Source organism: Natator depressus, chromosome 2 (genome assembly GCF_965152275.1).
Source record: "Natator depressus isolate rNatDep1 chromosome 2, rNatDep2.hap1, whole genome shotgun sequence".
In the NCBI taxonomy this organism is placed as follows: Eukaryota; Metazoa; Chordata; order Testudines; family Cheloniidae; genus Natator; species Natator depressus.
Genome location: NC_134235.1, coordinates 233,304,348 through 233,319,839, shown reverse-complemented (window position 1 = coordinate 233,319,839; position 15,492 = coordinate 233,304,348). Strand labels below are relative to the sequence as shown.

The 15,492-nt window shown below is 42.9% G+C and overlaps 1 protein-coding gene across 2 annotated transcripts in view; it reads right to left on the bottom strand.

Moving 5' to 3' along the window:
• The window catches only part of JCAD (junctional cadherin 5 associated), an 82,418-nt gene that overhangs the window by 65,252 nt on the left and 1,674 nt on the right, over nt 1-15,492 (bottom strand). Inside the window, exon 1 of one of the 2 annotated variants that reach the window (XM_074946158.1) lies at nt 1,088-1,160. The exons of the other annotated variant lie outside the window; for it this stretch is intronic. The gene's annotated coding sequence lies outside the window, so the exon portion shown is untranslated. Of the gene's footprint in view, nt 1-1,087; nt 1,161-15,492 lie in introns of those variants that run through there. 2 annotated transcript variants of the gene reach the window in all.

Here is a 15,492-nt window from a genome sequence, read left to right as displayed (position 1 = left end):
TAAATCAGGAGCTTCTCCATTTAAGTCAATAGTTATACCAGTGTAATAATACTGACGTAAGTGAGCAGGAAATCAAGTCTCAGGTCTCCAGAGGAAACAGGCCTTTAGTTCAGAGTCTTTCACTGAAAAGAAGGGTTTGTACTAGAAACAAAGATCCATAGTTTCATATAAATTACCACAATAAAAGAAATGCATAAGCAATCAAATAGAATGATGCAATTAATTTGTATATGACTCTCTTGCTCCCAGCTCTTACTCAAGATAAAGTTATATAATTGGAAAGCCAGATCAGTGAATGGACTCCAGTTATGTTTCCTTCTGCAACAATGTGTCTGCCCCTTCCCCAAGCACTTGATTTGGGAGATGCTTGGACAGGTTATTATTTATGTCAGCACAAACTGGTGGTACCAGGCATGCCTCTGCAGTAGGGAAGGAAAATACTAGCACCAGCATCTTTGCACAGCATATGTATGTGATGAGATAATACTCATCTGGCACTGAGCAGCTACTGGAACTCAGTAAATCTTTGTTTTGTAACTGTGTGCAGAACAGCTACTGCCAGCACCGTATATGATTACATAGCGTGCTGTAATAAATTAAAGATCTCGATAAAGCTCTAAATTGTGTAAAGTTCGTGTTATTTCCAGAACTTTGGCTAAACACTCAGGGCCTGATTCCCCTCTTACTTACATTGGTGTAAATCAGAAATAGCCACCTGGAAGTTAGTAAAACTACACAGGTGTAAAACTGGTGTAAGGGAGTCATTGGCCTCTTAAACTCAGATGGAAGACATCAGTGATGAATCACTCTAAAAAGCAGTGTTTGTATTTATAGGGTAACCTATAGTTAACCTTAACCAGTCCATGTTACTGGCATTTGTAAAGGAACTGAGAATCAGTCATTCATTAGAAATTACTTATGTTTATGTTCTGTAACAGATCTTGCCATATAGAATATTATTCTGTTAATCAAATTATGTGATTTGTGATAATGATGAGGTATTTCCAGTTCAAAACCCATCAGGATAAATATGGCCAAATTCTGCTCCCTCTTACATTGCTGTAAAATCTAGGATAACTCTACTGACCTCAGCTTGGTCCAGAGTGCATCCTTGTGGCTTTTGTTGGTAAACTGGTGGGACATTTCATCTCTCATAGCAATAACAGGAGCAGGATGTCCAGTTCCACTGCATGGTGTTCTGGAACTATCTGTTTGAAGGCCAGGTTTGAGTGAAACAAAAATGAAAGAGAGAGATGTGGAAAAATCTCTTTATGCCTATAAAAGGATCACATCGAAACCACAGGATTTTGTATAGGAACCTATTTCCTTAAATAGTAGTAACTGTCATTAGATACATTCCCTCAGTTAAACAAATGGTGGCACAGAAAAAAACTACTATATCATACAGCCGTTTCCTCTCATCTTCCTCCTCCCTCTCCTCACATGTCTCCTGCCTTCAGAAACTGCAGATTTAGGACACATAAGAGGAAAGTGATTGCAAAATAAATATACAAGGAAAGGAAAATCTGCAGGTTGGGATTTCACTGCCCTCCTCAAAAACCACCATTTTCTTCATCTGAACTAGAATAACTGAAACCTTGAACTAATGCTTGCTGGACTGCTAAAATATTGTACAAATTCACACTGGAGACCTGCCATCTGAGGCATACCCAGTGTCCAGAATGAACTAGAGAAGAGTGGAGAGTCAGAACTGTTTAGCCCTGCCTTAGAAGTCACTGAGCCAAATCCTGCCATTATCAACCAGCCTGGATAATCCTACTGCTGTCAGTCAGGGCAGGAGTTGTGCCAGTATCCCTCGTTTAGGGTGGGATTCTGATTGCTCCTCAAGGGCCAGTGGTTGAGGAATTGGGGTGGTTCCATTGCAGGGAGTGTGGCAGAAGTCAGTGAAATGGAACCCCGTTTTGTGGGAGCATCCCACACATCCCAGTGGAGTGGAGTTGGCGGAGGATGAAGCAGAACAGGTAAGAGGAGAAATGGGGACAGGGCCACAGGGTCCACCATTACATGGAATGACTGGCCAATGCCTACAAGGGAGCAGCTCCAGCTACTGCAGCTTCACATTCAACTAGTACCCTGCAAGCTAGAGAGGGCTAGGAAGGGGAGAAGATTCCTGACACCTCAGCCCCTACGGAGCCCCCTTGGCACCAAGCATGGGGTAGGGTGGGGGAAGAAGATAGGCTTTAATATTTACATTGCATGAGAGACCCCTCAGCCTGAGCATAACCTTTAATATGAGGTTTGTTGGAGAGGGCTGTGGTTGTCATTCATATGGGGAGTCTGGGTGGCGATTTGCAGATTAGCATGACGCACGTGCTGTACAGAATGGTCTGTGTAGCCCTGCCCTTTCCCTGGCAGAGTGAGGATGTTATCTGTGGCCCTGGGGATAATTCTTGGTAAGGTGAAGGGCAATCCCTGCCTCCCTTGCAAAAAACCTGAATAAAGGGCTTTGGAGAGAAGTCACACCACAGACTGCATGCAAAGCATGGAGCACCGCAGCAGCCCATCAATGGCAGCTATTCCAGCACCCCATGCGGACATGAGCATTGCAGGCCCATAGGTCACGCCCCAGCTCAGTATGCAGCTCCCCTTGCTTGACCCCCAGAGAGGCAACGTAGAGCAATGGCCAAGGCGCCGGACTAGGATGCAGGAAACCAAGATTCAAATCCCTGTGCTGCCAATGGTCTGCTGTGGGAGCTTGGGCGAGTAACTTCATCTCTGCATGTGGCCATTTTCTCTCCCATCCTTTGACTGTTTATTTAGATGGTAAACTCTTTGGGACAGGGAGTGTCTGTCATGATGGCTCTGTACAGCACTTAGCACAATGGGATCCCAATCTCAGTTAGGGCCTGTAATATAAATAAAAATAATAACAATAAAAAGCTGGGGAGCTGACCACCCCCAGAAGAGTGAATTGTTGTATTTCTTCTGCTTTGGGGGCTCTTCCATGCCTTCACTCAGTTCCACCCTTTGTGAATAGCAGGGCACTTGCTCTGCATATGTACATTGCTAATAAAAACATGAGTGCTGTTAATGAAGCACATCTAGGACTCTCATATTCAACCTTTCACCTTTTATAGTGTGTACCTGAAGGGAAAGAAGTAGGTTGTGTGAATGGAGGGATGCTGCAACAGAGAGAACACTGAATTAACTGGTTTGTATACTTCTTGAACTTTTTAATATGATCTGGCAGCAAACCAGTGCAAATGACGTGTTATTTTTCCATGCCTTTGTCCCAAAGTGTATATTTCATGGGCTTAAAAGAATAGTCTATTAAATGTGATAAATGAGGCTATTTGTCACCAGCTTTTTAGCTTTTCTATTAAAGCATGAAACAAGATAATGAGGAGGGCTTGAACAAATCCTTTGTCGTGTTGGAAACCAGAGGCACATGATATATGGAGTGGATTTTATGCCTCTTCCATCATGGGAATGAGATCTGACAATATTCCCCTCATACCTCGTGAGTCTTTGACAGAGAAATCAGAGACAAGAAGAAAATCACTAATGGACCAAAAATCAGTGACAGGTTCAGGGGGGGCGGAAAGTAATAAAGATAAGAAAAAATTCACTTCGTGTAGGGCAAATCTGTCTCCAAGCAGTTTCTTTAACCTCTTATTTTAGAATTTGGTTAATAGCACATGTCTGTCTCCACAGTGGTATCCCTCATTAGCCAGAGTTTCTCAACAACAAACTCAGTAAAAAGCCTCAAGAGATTTAGTATTATCTCCACTGAAAGGAATCATGGACTAGATTTGGCCCCTACAGCGAAGGCTGGAGAAAGTGGTGATGCAGGCGCTGGTTTGTACAGCTGGAGACTCCTCCACAGTAGAGGAATCTTCAGGTGGGGAGATCCTTTTAGGCTCCTTTGTGCCACCAGAGCAGGCCAAAGTGGGCCAGACTGGAAAAGGGAATTCAGCCCTTTGTTCAGAACGATACATTTTGGGCCACATGTTCAAGAGAGAGCCCCATGTGCTGTGCATCTCTACAGTTACACGCAGTTATGCGGATTCTGTGGGCAAACTGCGTGACTGCACATGCAAATAGCTGCTCAGGCCCCTGATTTTTACAGTAGGAATGTAACCCAGGGCACTTGTAGGAACTAGGTAATGCCCAGGTTCATTTGGATTAATTGAATGTGGAATCTGAATGTGACCCTTATTTTCTATGCACGTCCGCTGACTAGCACTTTAATCTGTACAGTAATTGCACTTTTCCTGCATATACCTTTATACATTAGAAAACATTTTACCATGATGTGTGAGACAGATGTATGCACATAGAAATGTTAACTGAATGTAAAGAACAATTTCATAGGCTTTATTACCATACATTAGGCACTTCAAAAATAGCACTTGTATTTTAATTCCGCCTACATTCTAAATGCTCCGTTTGTACCTTTCTCCTGCTCTCACCTTTGCACTTTCCTCCATGCTATTAAAATGCAGCACTTCCTCCCTTTCCTTCTGCCTAAAAATCAACATACATATACAGAGCAAGATAGAGATATAGGTACATATAGATGGCTGTAGCCATGAACAAATAACCAAAGAGACCAGAGTCTCTGGAAGTTTGAATCTATGTTGTATGTATCAAATATATCTACACTGTATGGTCTGTATTTGAATTAGATTGTCCCATGGATCTTCCACGGGCTCTGGGTGAGATCTACAAAGGGACTTAGGCATTGCAATGCTGAGCATCATGGTGTCCAGGCTGCAGGGAGGCACCTCGCACTGCTTAGCACTCCGGGAGTGGGAGCCAGCTAGTTGCAGGTGCCTACACAGCTTCTTGCAGGAATGAATGATGCATTCGTCTCACTCCACACAAGCTTTTAGCTCAGTGGTTAGTGCACATGCCAAGTATGTAGGAGACCCAGGTTCAATTCCCCCAACTCTGTCAGAGGAAGAATCAGGGGTTTCCCTCCCCTCAGGAAACCAGTCTAACCACTGAGCTATGGGATATTCTGATGTGGGGCTCCCTCAGTGTCTACTGTTGAAGCTGTCTAGATAAGTAATGAAGAATGGTTGGGACCCAGGGTCTCCCACCTCCCAGGTGAGTGTCTGTGATCCAAAAAACCTCTTTCTGTCAACTGCCAGAGGGCATAAGGGGTGCATAGAATCCTTGTGTCAAGTATGTACACAATAATTCACCACAGGGAGGCCTATAAGGTCCCTCCTGAGAGCCAGTAGCCCACTGGTCATTGCAATCATTGTGAAATACAGATAATATTTACAAAAAGAAAAGGAGTACTTGTGGCACCTTAGAGACTAACCAATTTATTTGAGCATAAGCTTTCGTGAGCTACAGCTCACTTCATCGGATGCATACTGTGGAAAGTACAGAAGATCTTTTTATATACACAAACCATGAAAAAATGGGTGTTTACCACTACAAAAGGTTTTCTCTCCCCCCACCCCACTCTCCTGCTGGTAATAGCTTATCTAAAGTGATCGCTCTCCTTATAATGTGTATGATAATCAAGTTGGGCCATTTCCAGCACAAATCCTGGAGATTTCCAGCAGGAGAGTGGGGTGGGGGGAGAGAAAACCTTTTGTAGTGGTAAACACCCATTTTTTCATGGTTTGTGTGTATAAAAAGATCTTCTGTACTTTCCACTGAATGCATCCGATGAAGTGAGCTGTAGCTCACGAAAGCTTATGCTCAAGTAAATTGGTTAGTCTCTAAGGTGCCACAAGTACTCCTTTTCTTTTTGCGAATATGGACTAACACGGCTGTTACTCTGAAACCAGATAATATTTAAGAAGTTATGGACCTATACTGTAAATTATGTTCTTAAAGCCTTGAAGTTAAAGGCAGGTCACCATGAGGTGACATGCCTTGGACAGGTTCTGTTCAGGCATGGGGCAGTAGATGCTTATCTATTCGACACTGGTGAGGCCTCATCTGGAGTACTGTGTCCAGTTTTGGGCCCCACACTACAAGAAGGATGTGGATAAATTGGAGAGAGTCCAGCGAAGGGCAACAAAAATGATTAGGGGTCTAGAGCACATGACTTATGAGGAGAGGCTGAGGGAGCTGGGATTGTTTAGTCTGCAGAAGAGAAGAATGAGGGGGGATTTGATAGCTGCTTTCAACTACCTGAAAGGGGGTTCCAAAGAGGATGGCTCTAGACTGTTCTCAATGGTAGCAGATGACAGAACGAGGAGTAATGGTCTCAAGTTGCAATGGGGGAGGTTTAGATTGGATATTAGGAAAAACTTTTTCACTAAGAGGGTGGTGAAACACTGGAATGCGTTACCTAGGGAGGTGGTAGAATCTCCTTCCTTAGAGGTTTTTAAGGTCAGGCTTGACAAAGCCCTGGCTGGGATGATTTAACTGGGAATTGGTCCTGCTTCGAGCAGGGGGTTGGACTAGATGACCTTCTGGGGTCCCTTCCAACCCTGATATTCTATGATTCTATGATCTCTCTGTCTGGGCATTGTGTATTGCCTGTCTCATTATGTAAGTCTATTTGCATACTGAGCCACCAGCTAATCAAGAATGCAAAACTGATGAGATTGTGAAATCTACAGGAAGAAAACACACAGCAGGAGGGTGTCTGTTTATGACTAAAGATCAAAGGAATGTTTTGATATATCTGGGGTTGCAAAGAGACACACAGTATCCTTCACCTAAGGGACATATTGCAGCGTGTTTTGTCTCATATAAAAAGGATCACAGCCAGGCCTGGCTGAAAACCCTGGAAGGACTTTGGGGTGAGCTTTGCTCTGTAAGACATGAAAAGTATCTAGTTAAATAAATCTAACTTCTAGAATGCATGTTATGATTTTATTTGATATGTACCCCTTTGCGTCTAACACTTCCACTTGCTATCATTTGCATCTCTTTGTTAAATAAACCTTTTGCTTGCGTTTCACTATAAACCCATAGGCGCTGACTCCGTCGGTGCTCAGCACCCACCAGGCACAGCTGTTCTCCGCCCCCGCTCATCAGCTGATGGTGGGGGCGCTGCCACCCAACAGCTAATGGGGGCCGTGCTGCCATCAAACAGCAGGGGCAGGACCCCCCAGGCGGATGCTCAAAGGGCTCCAGGTACCTATCACTAACCCGCAGAGGGACAGTGGAGCCTGCATAGGACGAGAGGAGAGCGCTTGTGTTGCCTGTGGCCAATCAAGTTAGGGAGCTGACTCCTCGCAGCCATAGACAGGCTTCCTCCCACTAAGGGCAGATGGTAGTAAGGTGCCTCACAACCCTGAAGGATCACAGTGCCCTAACCACTGGACTACAGAGTCATTCTCTCTCTCGCCAGCCCAATGACTGGTCATATTTTTCAGATCAGGCCTTAAATTAATGTTTTGGGGCTCAGTGCTGCATCATTAAAGTCAAGGAAAGTTTTGCCATTGATTTCAATGGGAGCAGACTCAACCCCTATCTGCAGACTGCCCAGACTACATCTCCCTGAAAGAGTGGAATAGCATGTCTCATACTGAAGTCTTGGTGGTCTTCCCATTTCCCCTCCTCCTCACTCACTCAGTTCCAAAACAAATTGCTGTTGGAAAGGCTCAGAGAGTTCGACTTAAGCATTCCTGCTTGTAATATGATCCCCTTTCCCCTTTGTGTAGGGAAGTGAACTGGTATAATGCATTGAATCCTGAAAGGAACAAAAATCAGATAGTCATAGGAAATATCAAGAAATATTTCATAAAATACCATCCTAAACCACACAGGAGATTGAATGCTGCAGATGCACAGCTTGGATCAGCCTCTTTAACTGGTGCATTTTCAAAAGCACAATGGCCTGTCACTAAAACTAGCAGGCAATGGAGTTCATAACAGCACCACTTGAGTTCATAGAAACAAAATCCACCCTTCCATCACGGACATGTGGGAGGCAAAGGTAGTGGAACGGGTACCCAATTATGCAGAGGATCTGCAGCTATATGGATCCCAAACCCTCTTTTTTCCTACACTGCTCTTCCTGCTGTGGTATCTGAGCCCACACTGGAGTCCGAACACTGAGGTTGTAATAGTGACTCATGCAGGGATTCTGTTCATCCCTAATGCTGCAGAGCCCCCCAACACAACCGATTCAGGATAAGAGGATTATGAGGATTTGTCTCACAGCAGTATAGTATTTAGAACTGAAGGAAAGTGGTTCTGTTGTGAACACCTTTAATTGGCTTGTTCATCTTATTAGTTCTAAAAGGGTTAGGAGTTTAAAAAATAACCCACAATGAGCCAATACTGCCCCAAGTTACACCCTGGACAATTCCATTAACTTTAGTGCGGTTGCACAGGGTATAAGTCAGGGCAACCTATCAGTTCAGAGTTGGTCAGCAATATGCTTTGCTAGTGCAGTTGTAGCTTGTTTTGGAGTTCAGGAGCTGTTCAAAATGTTTACTTATCTGACTGACAAAACGATATTAAATAACTTACACAGTTAAAGTACCCATGGTTCGGTGTAAACAATTTATAGTGCCAAGATTGCTGCTAGATGCTATTTGGAAAATAGCAAGACTGATATATATATTTTGGGTTTGTGTTTGGATAATTTAGTCTCAATTTGACTGGAATGACTACATAATAATTAATAATTAGCACTTATCCAGCTTTCCATGTTCATAGAGCTCTACAGACACTATAGAATTCATCACTACAGCTCCTTAGGCAACTATTATTATCCAAGCTTTACAGATGGGGAAAATGAAGCAGAGAGGTTGAGGCCTCATTTTCAAAAATGGTTTCTAATTTTAAACGCCTTGGCCAGAATTTTCAAGCATAGATGCCTAAGGTTAAGCACCTAAATACGAGTGGCCTGATTCTCTGAAGTGCTGAGCACTTACAGCTCCCATTTTAGTCAGTTCTACCCCTTGGTTGAACCACTGTGATGCACTAGGGGAGTCACATGACCATAGTGATTTTCAACCAGCTCTCCTTAACATGCTCTTGGTCTGGAAACTATGTTATGAAAACAACGGAAAGGCAAAGACTTAAACTTGAAAAGAAAGAAAAGTTCCAAGCTTCATTTGTGTTAATAAGGTACTGTTCAGATAATGTTGCACAAAATAGCAATTTAAAGAAATAACTGAAGCCCTTCTCCCTGGATATATTCTTCTGGACAGATTTAAACTCACAAGCCCACTACTACGTGACGCAAGTGAAGACAGCGCGGAAAATTAAAGGAAGAGCCTAAAGAATCAACATTGATACGAATGCAGGATGGCTGGCTGAACATGAGGAATGGCTGAATAATGGCCACAAGTTCCCTAACAGGGAAAAACGTGTTTCTGCTTAATGGATTGAGGTAATGAAGTATTGATTGTACATCTGAAATTAAACTGTGGAACATTGCATCCATTTTGCCACAGATGCCATCCAGTAATTTAGAGAACACTATGACAAAAGGTTTTTTTGCAGTTGCTCAGTCAATGAAAATAGAATGAAAAGGATGAGAACTACTGAGGTCTAGATATTCAGCATAATATATTAACCTTATGGAAAAAACTATAATATCTAATGCAGTGTTACAGTGCTTTGTGCAAATTCAAAAATGCTTCTGCAGCCATCATCAGGCTCATGGTTGATTGAATGAAAAGGCTGACTGACACCCCATCTTTCCTGATAACACTCAGTGGAACTGTCTGGAGAATGAGTCTCTTCAGTTAGTTCAAAACTACCATAAGTATGTTGGGAGTTGCACTCAGTACAAGAAGGGTTTTGATTCAAACAGCGCACAAGGGACTCTACAGAAAAACACTAAGTTTACAGAAGCAACTGAAGGTTTCAGAGGGGCTTGACAGATTGCAGACTGATGACACTATTATTGTAGTTTCTGTGGAAATCTGGCTTGATGTAATTAACAAGAAAGAACTCGAACCACAGAAGGACAAGATCAAAAAATGATTCAGAGAAGCAATGGACTCTTTCCATTGCTTTGCCATAATGACTAAACCCAAATGGCCTAGAACAGGAAGACAAGGCTGATTTATAGGTGATGGATCATAATCCCATGTCTCTTCCTTCTCTTCTACCATTTAAAAGTGAAGAGTCAGTTTTCTACCCCAAATCTATGTTTGCAGAGGTTTTGTCACTGCTTGTTTGCATCAAAATGGTGGATGATTAAGGAAGTAAAATCAAGAAAGACAGGACAGAAATTCACAAAAGCCAACATGCAAGGCAGGGAGCTGCCTAAGCTAATCAGTGGCAGATGCCAACCAGAGGGGTGTTTGCTAAGCCCTGCCTCTCCCATGAAGATATAGGCATCTCCCTGCAGCCTCTCTGCTAGCAATTCACGACCTGGGACCCTCTTTGGAGTTAGAAGCCTGTGCCTTTTTGGCAAAAACACAGCTGCCTAGGAAGATTTTTGCCGAAACAATTTAGGCACCAAGTGAGTTTAGACGCCTACAAGTTTCAGTGGGAGTTTTGTGAATCACAGTGGAGCCTAAAACTGGGACTTAGAAACCTAAAACCAGACCTAGGCTCCTAAATCGGACTTTAGGCATCCAAGTACTTCTGTGAATCTAGGCCTTTTTAGGCAAGGAACAGAGCACACAGAGCTTGTGTTGACTTCAGTGAGAGCTGTGCGTATTGAGCATTTCTGAAATCAGGCCATTTATTGAGGTGCCTCACTTTAGTCATCTGACTCTTGGTCCTTAGTGTTCTACACATGACTACAGAAGTCAACGTGAACGCTTCAGACTACACCTCAGTCCTGACGTTCCAGACCTGTGGAAAAAAAACACTAGATGATCCCTCTCTTGAAGAATTATTACTTAATCAAATTTGGTTTAAAAATTCAGTTATTTTAAGTTAAAACAAATATTTGATAAAGATGTTTTGTATTTTCACACAAGTTTGTAAGAGTTACTGCTTATTACTGACAAGAGAAAAAGAACCCATGCTGTTAGCACTGCATGTCTTCAGAAATAATTGACTGGGGACCAAAACAATTCCTCTTCCTGGAAGTCATTAAAATATTTAATTTCTGGGACAGCAATAATACCAATAGGAAACCTGGCAAAAATCAACTCTGAGAGATTGTGTGACACTCTGCATCGTGATTGTGGCAGCCCCTTGGCATGATCTGCGTATCAATAAGAAGATCTCAGACCTTTTACAAAATGAGATCCACTAAAATCACATGGGTAAAATAGGAATGGCTTAGTGGACATTATTTTGTCTTGATTCATATTTAAAGGAAGTTCCTACAAAAGGAAGGGTGCATTGTGTGAGTCAAAAGTAGACTGTTTCAACATGTGAAAAGTGTGTGTGTGTGTGTGTGTGTGTGTGTGTGAGAGAGATCTTCATCACGGAACAAAGAAGATGGAGGAGGCTATTTGTGTTTCTTCAAGATGCAGTATTGACAACAGTATTTCTATTTTAATGTTTACTGTTCACTGAAGTATATGTGAGTGATTGCAGCAAAGTTTAGTACACAGTAAATAAAGCCCTTTCTGTGCTGACATACACCCTTTTCAACCTTGTCTAAACTGGTAAAATTGCCCAGGGTGTACGTAAACAGAGAATTTAGCCACTAGTGTGAAATGCTGTCACAGATGATAGTTAACTTACAGTGGATACTGCACAAGTCCCTAATCAGAACTACAGGTTTCAGAGTAGACATTCTGAGTGAGCATGGGATGGGGGAGGGGCTAAAGGAGGCATGTCAAGTTATGCTCCATCATGTGTTGTGGCAGCTCTTTGACAATGGCTTGGTGATTGCCCCTGATGCTAGAAGGACTGGAAGTTCTAGGTACATTTTCATTTTAAAACCTTTGTGATCTGTGTGGGGCACAGGGATGGAAACCACAAGAGTTATGTTTGTTAGGATCCTATGGCCCCTTTTGGACACCGCACGGAGTTGGGCATCGTAACTCAGCACAGTGCAAAGTTTAACATCAGAGGTTTAACAAAAGGAGGCACTTTTTCCCCTGCAGGTAGAAAATGCCAAGAGCATAAACAGCCAAGCTTCAGTACCTGCAAAATAAGAGAAAGAGAGACAGAGAGAGAGAGAGAGAGAGAGAATGGGAACACACTGCCAAAACGCCACGGTATTAAGTAAAAGGGAATATCATTTCTGTATCAAGAGGCTTTGACCAGAAGCCAAAACTTCAGTGCTTTTGATGTGATTAGCACCCTGCATATATTCTATTCTATTACTTGCATTTGCTCTGGCAATTTATACATTTAATTTTAAAAATGGGCCAAAACTTTAGGGGAGTTCAGAATCAAAACCAGCATCTGGATCTGAATTTCCCAGAGGGGACTTATCTCTGTAAAGTGGTGAAACACCCACTCTCCCATCACACCACCTAGAATCAGCTCCTGATCTGAACAGGACTTTGGGGTATTTGAAATCAGCCCTTGGATGAGGGAGGCATTAAAAGAGTGCAAAGAACTATCCCCTAAGTTTTGTGGCTCTAGATCATGTCTGCTTATTTTTACCGATTTACATATTCTCAAACAAGAGGTAGTACATTAACCCCTTGTCTTCACACATGCTTCTGTGCAACTACATTTGCATTGCACTGATACCATCATGGCATACCAGGTAATTTCAACAGTCCAGGAGAAACATCTGATGGATATCCAGGAGTTGGTACGTTGGACAGCACTGGTTAAGAACTGACACAAATTCCCCTCACTGCTTATGCCCAGTGGTTTGTTCCTCATTGCTGCTTCCTTCCTAAATTCACCCAGCATCACTAGCAAGGGAATTCTCCAACCTTCCCTGACTCATCCTCTAGATGCCTTCTCTGCTTTGAAGTATTTGACACAAAGTGAAACAACCGGCTCACAGGGTGCCTCACGTTTCAGAACAGTATGACATACAAGTAACTGAGGGGATGTCTACACTGCAGTTAGACACCCGCAGCTGGCCCATGCTAGCCAACTTGGGATCACGGGGCTTGGGCTAAGGGGCTGTGTAATTGCGGTGGAGATGTTCGGGCCCAGCCCTACTTTGGGACCCTTCCACCTAGCAGGGTCTCAGAGTTTGGGCTCCAGCCCGAGCATCTACAGTATAATTAAACAGCTCCTTAGCCTGAGCTGGGCCAGCTGGGGGTTATTAATTGTAGTGCAGACATACCCAAAATCACAAGAATGAAAGCACATACCTAAAGCACCCACTTAGTGGGAGTCTAATAATTAGTTATCTATCTGCCTACTTCTATTGTTAATGAAAAAGTAAGGCCAGGTATTGTTCTTTCTCTGTTACCAGACCCCTATTCACTCCTCAGTTGGAACTGAATCACAAGCCAATAGAAAACAAACCAAGTCTTACAAATCAGGGGTTTTTTTTGTATTAACCCTGAAGTTTATAAACTTCTTTAGGGGTCTCACATCTCCAAATGTACACATTGTTTAGTGCTGGTATGTGAAGATAACATGAGGCCTATTATAGAGTGTGATGTGTTTTATATAGAAACATATTGTTTGGAACATCAAGAAAATTTGTTACAAGAGATTGTATTGTCACCTAAGACTGTATTCCTTGAGAGACAAAATCCTTTCTACAGTTATCTGAATTCTTCATCACATATTTCACTTACCTCATCTCACTGGTTTGATCATAACACAGGAACAGATTCTGACACCTGCTGCAGTTCTTTGTACCAGTCTGCTAGCACAAAGCCACCGTACAGATGGCAGACCAAGCTGCCTGAATAATCTTCCAGCATGAGGAAATCGCCAGGTGGAATATGCCTGGGGTAATGGCCTTTATGCTGTCTCCCCCGCAGTCTGTGGTGGAGGGGGTGTGGGTGGGAAAAAATGGGTATGTCTAGAGTGTCCCCATGCCCTGGGAATCCTTGCCCTGCTGGAACAGCCCCTGAGATTTGGACAGCCTGAGCAACTTAGAGCAGCCATGACCCTGCTCTAAATTGTGCCTTGGGATTTTTCTGTGAGGAACTGCAGAATTAGCTTCATGTCCATTACTCTGCAGCAAATACCAACTCTCCAACCAGATCCCCAATAACAGTACTACAGTAATTATTGGTTTAAGCAATAACCTAATGGGTTGTAGCAAACCAAATATAAAGAGTAACTATCTGGGGTAAGCAGTGCAGGAAGAGCTGAGTTCAAATCCCAACTGGGTTAGAAATAAAAATGAGTTGGATGGTGTCAGGTGAGTTCCTGAGAGATGTTTGTCATATGTGCCAGCTACTGCACTGTTAATACTAACAATGAAAGGACTGGGACAGCAAGTGTTGCAGGTTAGGAGTGAGATGCTCTTCTAGAGCCAAGTGAAGAAGCTTGTACCTGCCTGCACTAGGCACAATGGTGATCACATTCCTGGACTATAATCCAACTGTTATATTAGTCCACCACCTTCCTGAGCACCACATTCACCCAGTAGATAGTAAATAAACAACACTAATAATAAACATACTATAATGATTTCTTCTTTAGTAGCTTTCATATGAGCATCTCAGAGCACTCAGAAGCAGTAACTGATTCAGCCTCAAAGTCAGCGCTCCTTTGTGCTAGGTCAGATTATACAGACTTCTGTCCCTCAAACTGCCTGCACCAGGGGAGGGTTAAAACACAGGGAATGTGTCCAGAACTGGTATGTATGCTTGCAAATGGAGTTAGGAGAATGGTGGATGGAGGTGTCCTCTTAAATAGGGGGAAGGAGAAGCTGTGCTGTGGGTCAGGCAGTGCTGCAATAAAGAGGGAGACATCTCAGTTCCTCAGGTTATCCCTACAGAACTCTCAGTCAGTGCAGAGCAGGTTATTCTCCACAAAACACGTCACTGGAACATAAGCCACAAGTATCACCGCGACATTTCAACTCATCTCTGATGGGCTGGGATCCTCATAATCCAAGGCCCCCTCAGCTGAAGGTTTGGCAGCATTGCCTAAACTATCTCTGTACACCTCTAGTACACAGCCACCTTTGTGGTGAGGCACAGCAGCTGTTCAATAGTGCACAAAACTACAAAACAGGATAGGGCAGAAAGTGAAAGATGCCCAACAACTTGAATTCCCAGGGGGAATTTAGACAGGCAGAACCTAATTACCTATGTTGGAAAGTAGGTGGGACCCCCAAGTGGTCAGGACCTCCATTTTACATTTCAATCATCTGCATTCATACCATGCCCATCTATGGTGCTGTATATATCACAACATTCAAACAGTAAAACCAGAGAAAGGCTGGCAATGCTATTCATTTCATGTGCATCTTCCCAAAGTCACTGGGAGAAAACGTGAATTCAAGGACATGAATAAGTCTTTTGTGCCCTTAACAGTTCTTCTTACCCTGCCAGCTCTGCTTAAATATCAACAGTTTTGCTGAAACCATCTTCCCTCCATAACATTCATGCACATTTGAGCTTCTCCTTTCTTGGGTAAAGGGAGTTTACAGTAAAATATAATGGTTCTCTGAACATATGTATCATTATCAATAAAAAAATAATACAACACATACTCCTCTGGCAGGTTCCCATAAATATCTTCCATAAAAGTTCATTTTTCCACATGAACAAATTGTGAGTATGTGGGGGTTTTTTT